The sequence below is a fragment of the Phaseolus vulgaris genome, chromosome 7, assembly GCF_051622355.1.
Source record: "Phaseolus vulgaris cultivar YP4 chromosome 7, ASM5162235v1, whole genome shotgun sequence".
In the NCBI taxonomy this organism is placed as follows: domain Eukaryota; kingdom Viridiplantae; phylum Streptophyta; class Magnoliopsida; order Fabales; family Fabaceae; genus Phaseolus; species Phaseolus vulgaris.
The window spans coordinates 25295520-25309974 of record NC_143504.1 but is presented as its reverse complement, the minus strand read 5'-3'; positions in this window follow the sequence as shown (position 1 = coordinate 25309974).

Below are 14455 nucleotides of genomic sequence, written 5' to 3'. Positions count from 1 at the left end.
ATATTCTGCTTATACGACGTTTCCTGACTTAAACCAGTGGTGCCAGCGTCATCCTTTCTGCCACGTGTATCAATCGTGCGGTGCATCCATTCGCGTCGTTTGGCGCTCTAACCGCTTTATTTAACTCTTCAAACTCTGGAACTATCTTCATCATTTTCTCACTCTGCATAACCTACTTGCGTTCTTTCTTCTTGCACCCTTCCTTCTTGCACCCTTTCTTCTCTGTCGAAAGGTTGTTCTAACCTTCGCTCCCCTCGCTCAACTCTTGCATTTCTAGCAATCTTTATCTTGTTAAAGAATGTCTTCTCACGATGCTTCCTCCAAGGTCCGCCCCAAAGACTTGTACCCTTGGGCCTTGAGTGAACTTCTTGACGAGTATTCATGCTTGCTCTCAACCAGGGCCATACGGGAACACAAAGGGGATTCGTGTTCCTATGACCACCGGGCCTTCGCGAGGAGGCATGATGACGACATCGCTGTGCTCCCTTGCACTCTAGGGGAGCCAGTATGTGGAGACGAACGGGCCAACGGAGGGGTTCCTTTCTTTTACTTTTACCAGGTGGTGTTCAAGACCATCGGAGTGCGCTTACCTTTCTCCCGGTTCGAGAAGGAACTGCTGACGGAGATCAACGTGGCTCCGGCCCAGTTATACCCCAACAGCTGCGCCTTTGTCAAGGCCTTCGATATCCTCTTCGGGTTTCTGGGTTGTGCACCCTCGGTTGACTTCTTTCTTCACTTTTTTGAGGTGAAGAGACAGAGACACAACCTCTGGGTAACTCTCAGCAATGTACCCGGAAGAGTTCTCTTCACGCCCTTCCAAAGCTCGTTCACGGGGTGGAAAGGCCAGTTCTTCAAGATCTGCTGTACTGATCTTGTTCCCGACGCCCTTGATGGGTTTCCATTGTACTGGGTGAGAGAGGAAAAGGCCCTCAAAGCCAAACCCCTCAAGAATCTGGCTCCAAGTGATCAAATAGCTTGCCGGATTCTTGCTGAGGCGGGAGGTTTTGACTCTGCTACGGTGATCAGCTTGGAGTTCAACGCTAGGACTCTTGAGAAGTACATATGTAAGAACCACTGTCTTAGGCAACTTCGGCCTTCGTTACTTTCTAACTGTGCCTGTCTTTCTTCATGGTGTCTCTAACACATCTTTTCCCCTTGTGCAGGTTCGAAGATAAGCCAAGAAAAGAGGACACGACTTACTCGAGCGCTGGGGGCTGGGAAAGGGGCTTCGCCTTCCTCCAGTGATGACTCTGATGAGCGCTGAGAAGTGGCTTGTTCGTGTTTTTGCATGATTTGTAGCATTTGCTCCGTTTGTACTGAACATTGCTTGTAACAACAATCTTTTCAATATCATACTTAATTTTTTGCAACGCCACTTTACCTTGCATATGCTTCATGTACTGCGCACTTTCCTTTCGTCTCGTTCTTCCAACGTTGCATACCTTCACTTGGGCGACGCCTTCTCAGGGCAACGCCCTTATCTAGGCGGCGCCTTCTTTCTGGGCGACACCAGGGCCTAGGCGACGCCTTCTTACTTGGCGACGCCATGGCCTAGGCGGTGCATCACATAATCTTCAAACAAGGAAAGATAAAGGCTGAAAACCAAGGAACTTCTTTTTCTCAAACTGGTTTTTTCCTTTTATTAGGGTGACCTCATTAAAAAACCCCCGAGAGGGAAAAAGAGCGTCCCCTTCAACTAAATCGTTACATACTGCTTACATAAGTCAACTGAAATAAAATTTTAAGTTGGCTGCATTCCAACTGCGCGGGATAGGGCCTCCATCTAGAGTCTCCAGGTTGTACGAACCATTGCCCTTAGCCTCAGTAACCCTGAAGGGCCCGGTCCACTTGGGAGACAGCTTATTCTCCAACTCGTATGGGTGGGCTTTCCTCATCACTAGGTCGCCCACCTGAAACTGCCGCGGCTTTACCTTAGAGCTATATTGTCGCTCTACTCTTCTCTTCATCGCTTCAGCTTTTATTCTAGCTTCTTCCCTGGCCTCTTCTAGCAGATCCAGGTTTACCCGCCTCTCCTCATTGGACTCCTCCACCACGAAGTTTTGAAAACGTGGTGAGCTTTCATGTATTTCTACTGGAATCATCGCGTCCGAACCGTACACCAAACTGAAGGGCGTCTCCATAGTAGAGGATTGGGGCGTGGTGTGATATGCCCATACAATCCTTGGCACCTCTTCCGCCCACGCCCCTTTGGCTTTCTCTAACCTTCTTTTTAACCCCCTCAGCAGAACTCTATTTGCCGACTCTACTTGTCCATTGGTCTGGGGGTGTTCAACCGACGCGAACACTTGTTTGATTCCTACTTCAGCGCACAGATTTCTCAACTGCTGACTGGCAAACTGGGTCCCATTGTCAGATATCAGGCGCCTAGGTACGCCAAAGCGACACACAATGTTTCTCCACACGAAATGTTGTACCTTATGCGCAGTGATTTGTGCCACGGGCTCTGCCTCTATCCACTTAGTGAAGTATTCGATGGCGACGATCAGATACTTCATCTGCCTAATTGCTAGTGGGAAAGGGCCCAGGATGTCAATTCCCCATGTGTGGAAAGGCCACGGGCTGTATATGGACCGCAACTCTTCCGGCGGCGCCTTGTGCCAGTCGGCGTGCTTTTGGCATTGCTTACACCGCTGGGCGTGCCGTGCGCAATCCTCTTTCACTGTTGGCCAGAAGAAACCTGCGCGTATTACCTTGGAGGCTAAGGACCTTCCTCCTACATGGCTTTCGCAGATGCCTTCGTGTAGCTCCGCCATTATCCTGGTGCACTCATCGCCACTGACGCATGTTAGGATAGGGTGAGTGAAGCCGTGCCTGAACAGCACTCCATCCACCAAAGTATATCTTGCGGCATTTCTTTTGACTTTCTTACCCTCTTCAGGGTCCACTGGAAGAGCCCCATCCGCCAGGTATCGTTTATAGGGCGTCATCCAGGTGTCTCCCTTGGACAAAACACAGATCTGCATCTGCTCTTCCTCAGACACACCCGCGTATATGCTGATGCGGGGCGCCCTCTGCGTATCTTGGGTCAAAGAGGAGTGACTCCTCGGCCTTTCCCTTAATGCATAAATCTGGAGGACATCCACCCTGTTGTCTTCCACGAATCGACGCGGAGCTTTGAGAGTCTCCAGGATCACTGTCCTCTGTCTACCCCCCTTGCCTGAGCTGGCTAGCTTTGCGAGCAGGTCAGCTCTGGCATTCTGCTCCCTCAGGACGTGTATCAACTCAAGAGCGTTGAACGCCCCCCTCAACAACTGGACGTATTTTAGATACGCCGCCATCTGTGGGTCCTTCGCCTGGAACTCACCCGACACCTGCCCCGTAATCAACTGAGAGTCGCTCTTCACCAGGAGGTTCTGTGCGCCCATCTCCTTGGCCAAGAGCATTCCTGCTATCAGGGCTTCATATTCTGCCTGATTGTTACTTGCCTTGAAGGCAAAACGCAAGGCCTTCTCGATCAGTATGTCGTCGGGTCCTTCCAACACTATTCCCGCACCGCTCCCTTGTTGGTTTGAGGAGCCATCAACCGAGAGCAGCCACTGTGAACTCGCTTCCACCTCTTGCTCACCTCCGGGCGAAAGTTCTGCTACAAAATCCGCGTACACCTGCCCTTTGATGGATCCTCTAGGCTCGTACTGGATGTCGAATTCTAACAGTTCCACTGCCCAGCGTACCATTCTTCCTGCCACATCTGGTTTCTGCAGCAACTTCTGTATAGGGAGGTTGGTCATCACCACCGTAAAACTGTGGAAGTAATGACGGAGCCTCCTAGCCGAGAACACTACCGCCAGCGCCGCCTTCTCCAGTGCTTGGTACCTCGTCTCAGCCCCCTGTAAGGCCTTGCTTACGAAGTAGATGGGCTTCTGACTCTGGTCCTGCTCTTGGACCAACACAGAACTGATGGCCCGCTCCGTTACAGTAAAATACAACCGGAGGGGCACGCCCGTTACTGGCTTGCAGAGAACCGGAGGCGTCGCCAGGTACTCCTTCAGCTTAACAAAAGCCGCTTCGCATTCATCAGTCCATGCAAAGTGACTGTTTCTCTTGAGGCACTGGAAGTACGGGTGCCCCTTTTCTCCTCCTGCGGAAACAAACCTCGAGAGCGCCGCCATCCGCCCTGTCAGCTGTTGCACCTCTTTTACCGATGTCGGACTCCGCATGGTGATAATAGCCGCGCATTTGTCGGGGTTCGCCTCTATCCCCCTCTTGGTGAGCAAAAAACCCAAGAACTTACCGGCCTCCACCCCGAAAACACACTTCTCGGGGTTCAACTTGAGGCGATATTTGGATATTGTGTTGAACAACTCCTCCAGGTCTGCCATGGGCTGCACCCTGTTCTGCGACGCCACCACCATGTCGTCTACATAAGCGTATAAATTCCTCACCTTATAGCAATAACTGCATGTCTCCGTCATGAATGCAGTCTTGCTTTCGTCTCGTGGGTGCATCTTGATTTGGTTGTACCCTGAAAAGGCGTCTAGGAAACTTAACACCTTGCTGCCAGACGCGCTGTCTACCAAGGCGTCGATGCTGGGCAGCGGATACGAGTCCTTCGGGCATGCCTTGTTCAGGTCCGTGAAGTCAACGCACATCCTCCACTTTCCGTTTTCCTTTTTCACCAAGACGACGTTGGCGAGCCACTCAGGGTACTGAATCTCCCTGATGTGGCCAGCGCCCAGCAGCTTCTGCGTTTCGTCTTTCACCACCTGCTGTCGTTCCTCATTGAACTTCCTCCTTCTCTGACGCACGGGGCGGACCGTGGCGTCCATGCTGAGGTGGTGACACAGGAAATCGGGGTTGATGCCTGGCATATCCGAGGCGGACAATGCGAAGGCATCCATGTGGCGTGAAATCACTCCTGCCACCCCTTCCTGCTCTTCTGGGCTTAGCGAACTTCCTAACTTGAAAGTTTTGCCGCCAATCTCCCTTTCTATGGCGTTAGCTGCAGGCTGCTCCTTGCTATCTTCTTCGACGGGCGCCACCTCTTCGACGGGACCTTCCTCCATTGGCACGTCTGCTTCGGGCGTCGCTTTATCCGTTATGGCCTCTTCAGGTGTCAGCCCAGCGGGGGTCGCCTCCATCATCGTCGCGTCCGCGCTCGGCGGACGTTCATACACCATGAATACGCTTCTCTTCGTTTTCAGGCTATTTTCATAGCATTTCCTCGCCTCCTCCTGATCTGACCTGATGACTATCACCCGGCCACCGAGGTCCGGCAGCTTCATCTTCATGTGACGAGTGGAGGACACCGCGCTCAGACGGTTTAACGCCGGTCTGCCCAGCAAAATATTGTAGGCAGAAAATTAGCGTTCACGACGTGGTACCGGATGCTCTCGGTACGGGAGGCCTCTCCGTCTGTGAACATAGTCCTCAACTCCAGGTACCCCCGGACTTCTACCTGGTTATCCCCGAACCCATACAAACATCCCGTATAGGGACTCAGCAGATCGGGGGACAACCGCAACTTATTAAAGGTCGACGGAAACATGAAGTCTGCCGAGCTTCCTTGATCAACAAGCACTCTATGGACCTTCCTCCCAGCCGTGACGACTGAGATGACAACGGGATCGTTGTCGTGGGGCACCACATCTCGGAGGTCTCTTCTTGTGAACACAATATCTGACTCCCAGGGCTCCCCCGAGAGCCTCTCCTCGATTGAATTCACCCCCCTCGCGTATTTCTTCCGCTGGGAGGCGGTGGGTCCTCCGCCGGAAAAACCTCCAGCAATGGTGTGGACCTCGCTAAGCACAGGCATCTCGTGTGCTGGCTCATCTGCCGGCGGCGGCAAGGTGGCGGTCGTTGGGGAATCTGCGACATAATCTTTCAAAAACCCAGTCCTCACCAGCTCATCTAGCTGGTAGCCCAACGACAGGCAATTATCAAATTGGTGCCCGAAAGCCTCGTGGAATTCGCACCAAGAGTCCTTACGGGGCCCTAACACCTTGTCGGTCTTCGCCGGTCGCCTTAGCCTCTCAGCTATGTTGGGCACGGCGATCAAATCCTTCAACTCAACCACGAAGTTATACCTCGCCGGTCTTGCTCTTTCTCTGGCGGGGCGTTGGCCTCCTGCTGGGCCCCGAGGCTGGGGCTTTCTGGCCTCGTAGGGGCGTCTCGCCTCTGGCTTCTTTCTCCCCGTCGTGGTCTCATTGACTCTGACGGGTTGAACTCGCGCCGGTCCCCTCGGGCGTGAGGGCACGGCGCTGGTGCGCTTCACACATACCTCTCCTTCCGAAGCAATATGCTCTACTGCCCTGCGCCGTAATTCAGCGAAAGTCCTAGGGCGATTGCGGATAATGGATTCTCCGAAGGGGCCGGGGCATACGCCTTTCACAAAGGCGTACACGATCATAGGCTCCTCTGTTGTGCCAACCTTCACGACCTGGGCCCCGAAGCGATTGATATACTCCTTCAGGGTCTCTCCCTGATACTGCTTCACGTCAAACAAGTCATAGGAGACCGGCGGCGGGGCCTTGTTAGCTAAGTACTGTTCTCGGAACAACCGCGACAACTGGCAGAAAGATGTGATATGACCTTCTGGGAGGCTAATGAACCAGTCCATAGCCATCCCGGTCAGGGTGCTCATGAAGAGCTTGCACTTGGCAGCATCGGAACCGCCTATCAGGACCATCTGCGTGTGAAATGCAGCCAGGTGCGTCTCTGGGTCCTCCATCCCGGTGAAGATCACCTTAGGTCCCGCGAACGTGTTCGGGATCGCTGCGACTAGGATCTCCTGTGAGAAAGGAGTGGAAAACTCCCTCGGTGGGGAATGGTTCTCCGTCTCGTCATGCCCAGGCCGCCTCCTATCGTTTCTCAGGCCCTGGCGCAACTCCTCATTCACACGGTGGAGCTCTTCGTTCCGCTCATGCGAGGCGTCAAGGTCTGCCTGCATGCGTTCCTGCTCCATTTTCGAATCCGCCATGTCCTGCTGCAGCCCCCTCATTATTTCCAGGACCTGCTGCATAGATAGGTTTGCTGGGGCTGTGCGTGCTGCTCTCCGTCTGGTGGGGGCCATTGTTGCTCCGAACTCCTCCAGCGCTACTGTAACCTGGTAGATTTTTCTCGAACTTGTGATGGGACTGATGTTTTATATCGTGCCCCACGGTGGGCGCCAAATGTTCCGTCCGATTGACCGGGACGTCTTCGTGCTCGACCTCAGCCGTCAGCTAGGGACTCCTTCCCACTGGTTGCCTGTGGATTCCTGCAAAAAAGAGGACAAAGAGGCGCCCTAGCGGCCGTGTGCACTCCGACGCTCAAGTCAGCCAGCAAAAAACACCAAAAACTGTCCACCCACGTCTCTGAGCACCGTGTATGGCACTCTGAAGGTGGTAAAAAGAAACTGTGTATATGTGTGTGTTGTCTCCTTCAGGCAAAAATATTCCCCAGTCACGCGTACGTAACCTTGAAGCACGAGCAAGCAACTAGAGAGTTCTCTGATAAATTTGCCGAAAGTTCCAACCCTTTTTCCAACATTCTCCGCACTATTTAAACTGCCCCAGCATTTAAAGCGCATTAAAGCGCTTTTAATCACAAACGTAACGCGCTCATTAAAGCGTTTAATTAGAAAACGTAGCGCATTTAAGACGTTGAAACGCTTGGGAGCCATCATAGTACCTGAATGCCCGAAAGGGAAACTCTATTGAATGATTTTAATTACCTGGCACCTGACTGAAGGGTGTTACCATTCTGGCATGGCTGTTGTACACGTGGAGGGCCTCACGACGTCGTGACCCCATCTGGGGCGTTTCTGCCCATCTGGGGACGTTTCTACGTGTGAGTCCTCCTGCTTGGGAGTGCTACTGCGCTAGGGGTAGCTTTTTGGGTGCCAACTCATGCCCCCAAGTATCTAGCCACTTACTTTGAGAGCGTATCTGCCTTCCTCTCACACCCTGCACCCGGTTACCCTGGGCGTGACCTTCCTCTTGGGTCATATCTGTCCCGAAGGCGTCTCTGGGGCGGCAGGGGTACTTCACGAGTCTGGCTTCCCTTCACTGGTACTATCACTATGGCCTTGAAGCCACCTTTTCCTTCTCTTTATCACTTCCCCGAGATATCGGGACCTGAGGCTTTCCCACGTCGTCGCTCCCTCCATGGTCTTTCCTACCCATGGGTATCGGGGAACCACACTGTGATTGCCTTGTTTTTACACTGTTTGATCTGGCGACGCCCTGGTTGGGCGACGCCTTCACCTAAGCAACGCCTTGCCTTGGCGACGCTTCCTCTTGGCGATGCTGGCACTTGGCGTCTCTCCACCTAGGCGACGCCTTGCGTTGACTTTGACCTTGACTTAGTCAACGCCCGGATACGGGACGGTACAGTGTGGAATTGTCACAAATGCCTCAATAATGAGGTGTGAAAAGCTTGGTTGCAAAAGGAATTGATCTTGGTTGGGTTTTGGCTTAGCCAAGTTCGGTGGATTGGCTGTTTTTGCCTTGGTAGCAAAATTGGTGAATAAGTGAAGTTATGGTTTTCTGCAATCTTGGTAAGGAATTGTCACAAATACATAAAAAATGAGGTGTGAAATGTTTGATTGCAAAAGAAATTCATCTTGGTTGGGTTTTCGCTTAGCCAAGTTCGGTGGATTGGCTTTTTTGCCTTAGCAACAAAATTGGTGAATAAGTGAAATTATTGTTTTTCTCCAATCTTGCAGGGGAATTGTCACAAATGCATCAAAAATGAGGTGTGAAAAGTTTGGTTGCAAAAGGAGTTGATCTTGGTTGGGTTTTGGCTTAGACATGTTCGGTGGATTGGCTTTTTTTTTGCCTTGGTAGCAAAATTGGTGAATTATTCAAGTTATGGTTTTTGTGCAATCTTGGTGGGGAATTGTCACGAATGCCTCAAAAATGAGGTGTGAAAAGTATGGTTGCATGAGGAATTGATCTTGGTTGGGTTTTGGCTTAGCCAAGTTCGGTGAATTGGATTATTTTGCCTTGGCAGCAAAATTGCTGAATAAGTGAAATTATAGTTTTTGAGCAATCTTGGTATGGAATTGTCATAAGTGCATCAAAAAATTTGGTGTGAAAAGTTTTGTTGCAAAAGGAATTGATCTTGGTTGGGTTTTGGCTTAGCCATGTTCGGTGGATTGGCTATTTTTGCCTTGGTAGCAAAATTGGTGAATAAGTGACATTATGGTTTTTGTGCAATCTTGGTGGGGAATTGTCACAAATGCATAAAAAATGAGGTGTGAAATGTTTGGTTGCAAAAGGAATTGATCGTGGTTGGGTTTTTGGCTTAGCCATGTTCAGTGGATTAGGTTTTTTTGCCTTGGTAGCAAAATTGGTGAATAAGTGAAGTTATGGTTTTTGTGCAAACTTGGTGGGGAATTGTCACAAATGAATAAAAAATGAGGTGTGAAAAGTTTGGTAGCAAAAAGAATTGATCTCGGTTTCGTTTTGGCTTAGCCAAGTTCGGTGGATTGGCTTTTTTTCCGTTGGTAGCAAAATTGGTGAATAAGTGAAGTTATGGTTTTTGTGCAATCTTGGTGGGGAATTGTCACAGATGAGTAAAAAATGAGGTGGAAGAGTTTGGTTGCAAAAGAAATTGATCTTGGTTGGGTTTTGTCTTAGCCAAGTTCGGTGGATTGGCTTTTTTTGCTTTGGTAGCAAAATTGGTGAGTAATTGAAGTTATGATTTTTGTGCAATAGTGGTGGGGAATTGTCACAGATGCATAAAAAATGAGGTATCAAAAGTTTTGTTGCAAAAGGAATTGATCTTGGTTAGGTTTTGGCATAGCCAAGTTCGGTGGATTGGCTTTTTTTGCGTTGGTAGCAAAATTGGTGCGTAAGTGAAGTTATTGTTTTTGTGCAATCTTGGTGGAGAATTGTCACAAATGCATCAAAAATGAGGTGTGAAAGGTTTCGTTGCAAAAGGACTAGATCCTGGTTAGGTTTTGGCATAGCCAAGTTCGGTAGAATGACTTTTTCTTTCCTTGGTATCAAAATTGGTGAATAAGTGAAGTTTTGGTTTTTGTGCAATCTTGGTGGGGAATTGTCATAGATGCATCAAAAATCAGGTGGGAAAAGTTTGATGGCAAAATGAATTGATCTTGGTTGGGTTTTGGGTTAGCCAAGTTCGGTGGATTGGGTTTTTTCGCCTTGGTAGCGAAATTGGCGAATAAGTGAAGTTATGGTTTTTGTGCAATCTTGGTGGGGAATTGTCACAAATGCATAAAAAATGAGGTGTCAAAAGTTTGGTTGCAAAAGGAATTGATCTTGGTTGAGTTTTTGCTTAGCCAGGTTCGGTGGATTGGCTTTTTTTTGCCTTAGTAGCAAATTTGGTGAATAAGTGAAGTTATGGTTTTTGTGCAATCTTGGTGGGGAATTGTCACAGATGCATCAAAAATGAGGTGTGAAAAGTTTGGTTGCAAAAGGAATTGATCTTGGTTGGGTTTTGGCTTGGCCAAGTTCGGTGGATTGGCTTTTTTTTGCCTTGGTAGCAAAATTGGTGAATAAGTGAAGTTATGGTTTTCGTGCAATCTTGGTGGGGAATTGTCACAAATGCATAAAAAATGAGGTGTCAAAACTTTGGTTGCAAAAGGAATTGATCTTGGTTGGGTTTTGGCTTATCCAAGTTCGGTGGATTGGTTTTTTTGCCATGGTAGCAAAATTGGTGAATAAGTGAAGTTATGGTTTTTGTGCAATCTTGGTTGGGAATTGTCACAGATGCATCAAAAATGAGGTGTGAAAAGTTTGGTTGCGAAAGGAGTTGATCTTGGTTGGGTTTTGGCTTAGACAAGTTCGGTGGATTGGCTTTTTTTTTGCCTTGTTAGCAAAATTGGTGAATAATTCAAGTTATGGTTTTTGTGCAATCTTTGTGGGGAATTGTCACAAATGCATCAAAAATGAGGTGTGAAAAGTTTGATTGCAAAACGAATTGATCTTGGTTGGATTTTGGCTTAGCCAAGTTCGGTATGTTGGCTTTTTTTGCCTTGGTAGCAAAATTGGTGAATAAGTGAAGTTATGGTTTTTGTGCAATCTTGGTGGGGAATTGTCACGAATGCCTCAAAAATTAGGTGTGAAAAGTTTGGTTGCATAAGGAATTGATCTTGGTTGGGTTTTGGCTTAGCCAAGTTCGATGGATTGTCTTTTTTTGCGTTGGTAGCAAAATTGGTGAATAAGTGAAGTTATGGTTTTTGTGCAATCTTGGTGGGGAATTGTCACAAATGCATCAAAAATGAGGTGTGAAAATTTTGGTTGCAAAAGGAATTGATCTTGGTTGGGTTTTGGCTTAGCCAAGTTCGGTGGATTGGCTTTTTTTTCCTTGGTAGCAAAATTGGTGAATAAGTGAAGTTATGGTTTTTGTGCAATCTTGGTGGGGAATTGTCATAGATGCATCAAAGATCAGGTGGGAAAAGTTTGATGGCAAAATGAATTGATCTTGGTTGGGTTTTGGGTTAGCCAAGTTCGGTGGATTGGCTTTTTTTGCTTTAGTAGCAAAATTGGTGCATAAGTGAAGTTATTGTTTTTCTGCAATCTTGGTGGAGAATTGTCACAAATGCATAAAAAATGAGGTCTCAAAAGTTTTGTTGCAAAAGGAATTGATCTTGGTTGAGTTTTTGCTTAGCCAAGTTCGGTGGATTGGCTTTTTTTGCCTTAGTAGCAAAATTGGTGAATAAGTGAAGTTATGGTTTTTGTGCAATCTTGGTGTGGAATTGTCAGAAATGCAGAAAAAATGAGGTGTGAAAAGATTGGTTGCAAAAGGAATTGATCTTGGTTGGGTTTTCGCTTAGCCAAGTTCGGTGGATTGGCTTGTTTTGTCTTGGTAGTAAAATTGGTGAATAAGTGAAGTTATGGTTTTTGTGCATTCTTGGTGGGGAATTGTCAAAAATGCATAGAAAATGAGGTGTGAAAGGTTTGGTTGCAAAAGGAATTGATCTTCGTTCGGTTTTGGCTTAGCCAAGTTCGGTGGATTGGCTTTTTTGCCTTGGTAGCAAAATTGGTGAATAGGTGAAGTTATGGTTTTTGTGCAATATTGGAGGGGAATTGTCATAGATGCATAAAAAATCGGGTGGGAAAAGTTTGATGGCAAAATGAATTGATCTTGGTTGGGTTTTGGGTTAGCCAAGTTCGGTGGATTGGCTTTTTTTGCTTTGGTAGCAAATTGGTGCATAAGTGAAGTTATTGTTTTTGTGCAATCTTGGTTTGGAATTGTCAGAAATGCATAAAAAATGAGGTGTGAAAAGTTTGGTTGCAACAGGAATTGATCTTGGTTGGGTTTTCGCTTAGCCAAGTTCGGTGGATTGGCTGTTTTTGCCTTGGTAGCAAAATTGGTGAATAAGTGAAGTTATGGTTTTTGTGCAATCTTGGTGGGCAATTGTCACAAATACATAAAAAATGAAGAGTGAATAGTTTGGTTGCAAAAAAAATTCATCTTGGTTGGCTTTTCGCTTACCCAAATTCGGTGGATTGGCTTGTTTTGCGTTGGTAGCGAAATTGGTGAATAAGTGAAGTTATGGTTTTTGTGCAATCTTGGTGGGGAATTGTCAAAAATGCATAAAAAATGAGGTGTGAAAGTTTTGGTTGCAAAAGGAATTGATCTTGGTTGGGTTTTGGCTTAGCCAAGTTCGGTGGATTGGCTTTTTTTGCCTTGGTAGCAAAATTGGTGAATAAGTGAAGTTATGGTTTTTGTGCAATATTGGTGGGGAATTGTCATAGATTCATAAAAAATCAGGTGGGAAAAGTTTGCTGGCAAAATGAATTGATCTTGGTTGGGTTTTGTGTTAGCCAAGTTCGGTGGATTGGCGTTTTTTACTTTGGTAGCAAAATTGGTGCATAAGTAAAGTTATTGTTTTTGTGCAATCTTGGTTTGGAATTGTCACAAATGAATAAAAAATGAGGTGTGAAAAGTTTGGTTGCAAAAGGAATTGATCTTGGTTGGGTTTTGGCTTAGCCAAGTTTGGTGGATTGGCTGTTTTTGCCTTGGTAGCAAAATTGGTGAATAAGTGAAGTTATGGTTTTTGTGCAATCTTGGTGGGCAATTGTCACAAATACATAAAACATGAGGTGGGAAAAGTTTGGTTGCAAAAGAAATTCATCTTGGTTGGGTTTTCGCTTAGCCAAGTTCGGTGGATTGGCATGTTTTGCGTGGGTAGCGAAATTGGTGAATAAGTGAAGTTTTGGTTTTTGTGCAATGTTGGTGGGGAATTGTCAAAAATGCATAAAAAATGAGGTGTGAAAGGTTTGGTTGCAAAAGGAATTGATCTTGGTTCGGCTTTGGCTTAGCCAATTTCGGTGGATTGGCTTTTTTTTCCTTTGTAGCAAAATTGGTGAATAAGTGAGGTTATGGTTTTTGTGCAATCTTGGTGGGGAATTGTCACAAATGCATAAAAAATGAGGTAGCAAAAGTTTTGTTGCAAAAGGAATTGATCTTGGTTGAGTTTTTGCTTAGCCAAGTTCGGTGGATTGGCTTTTTTTGCCTTAGTAGCAAAATTGGTGAATAAGTGAAGTTATGGTTTTTGTGCAATCTTGGTGTGGAATTGTCAGAAATGCATAAAAAATGAGGTGTGAAAAGTTTGGTTGCAAAAGGAATTGATCTTGGTTGGGTTTTCGCTTAGCCAAGTTCGGTGGATTGGCTTGTTTTGTCTTGGTAGTAAAATTGGTGAATAAGTGAAGTTATGGTTTTTGTGCAATCTTGGTGTGGAATTGTCACAAATGCCTCAATAATGAGGTGTGAAAAGTTTGGTTGCAAAAGGAATTGATCTTGGTTGGGCTTTGGCTTAGCCCAGTTCGGTGGATTGGCTGTTTTTGCCTTGGTAGCAAAATTGGTGAATAACGGAAGTTATGGTTTTTGTGCAATCTTGGTGGGCAATTGTCACAAATACATAAAACATGAGGTGTGAAAAGTTTGGTTGCAAAAGAAATTCATCTTGGTTGGGTTTTCGCTTAGCCAAGTTCGGTGGATTGGCTTGTTTTGCGTTGGTAGCGAAATTGGTGAATAAGTGAAGTTATGCTTTTTGTGCAATGTTGGTGGGGAATTGTCAAAAATGCATAAAAAATGAGGTGTGAAAGGTTTGGTTGCAAAAGGAATTGATCTTGGTTCGGTTTTGGCTTAGCCAAGTTCGGTGGATTGGCTTTTTTTGCCTTTGTAGCAAAAATTGGTGAATAAGTGAAGTTACGGTTTTTGTGCAATCTTGGTGGGGAATTGTCACAAATGCATAAAAAATGAGGTCTCAAAAGTTTGGATGCAAAAGGAATTGATCTTGGTTGAGTTTTTGCTTAGCCAAGTTCGGTGGATTGGCTTTTTTTGCCTTAGTAGCAAAATTGGTGAATAAGTGAAGTTACGGTTTTTGTGCAATCTTGGTGGGGAATTGTCACAAATGCATAAAAAATGAGGTCTCAAAAGTTTGGTTGCAAAAGGAATTGATCTTGGTTGAGTTTTTGCTTAGCCAAGTTCGGTGGATTGGCTTTTTTTGCCTTAGTAGCAAAATTGGTGAATAAGTGAA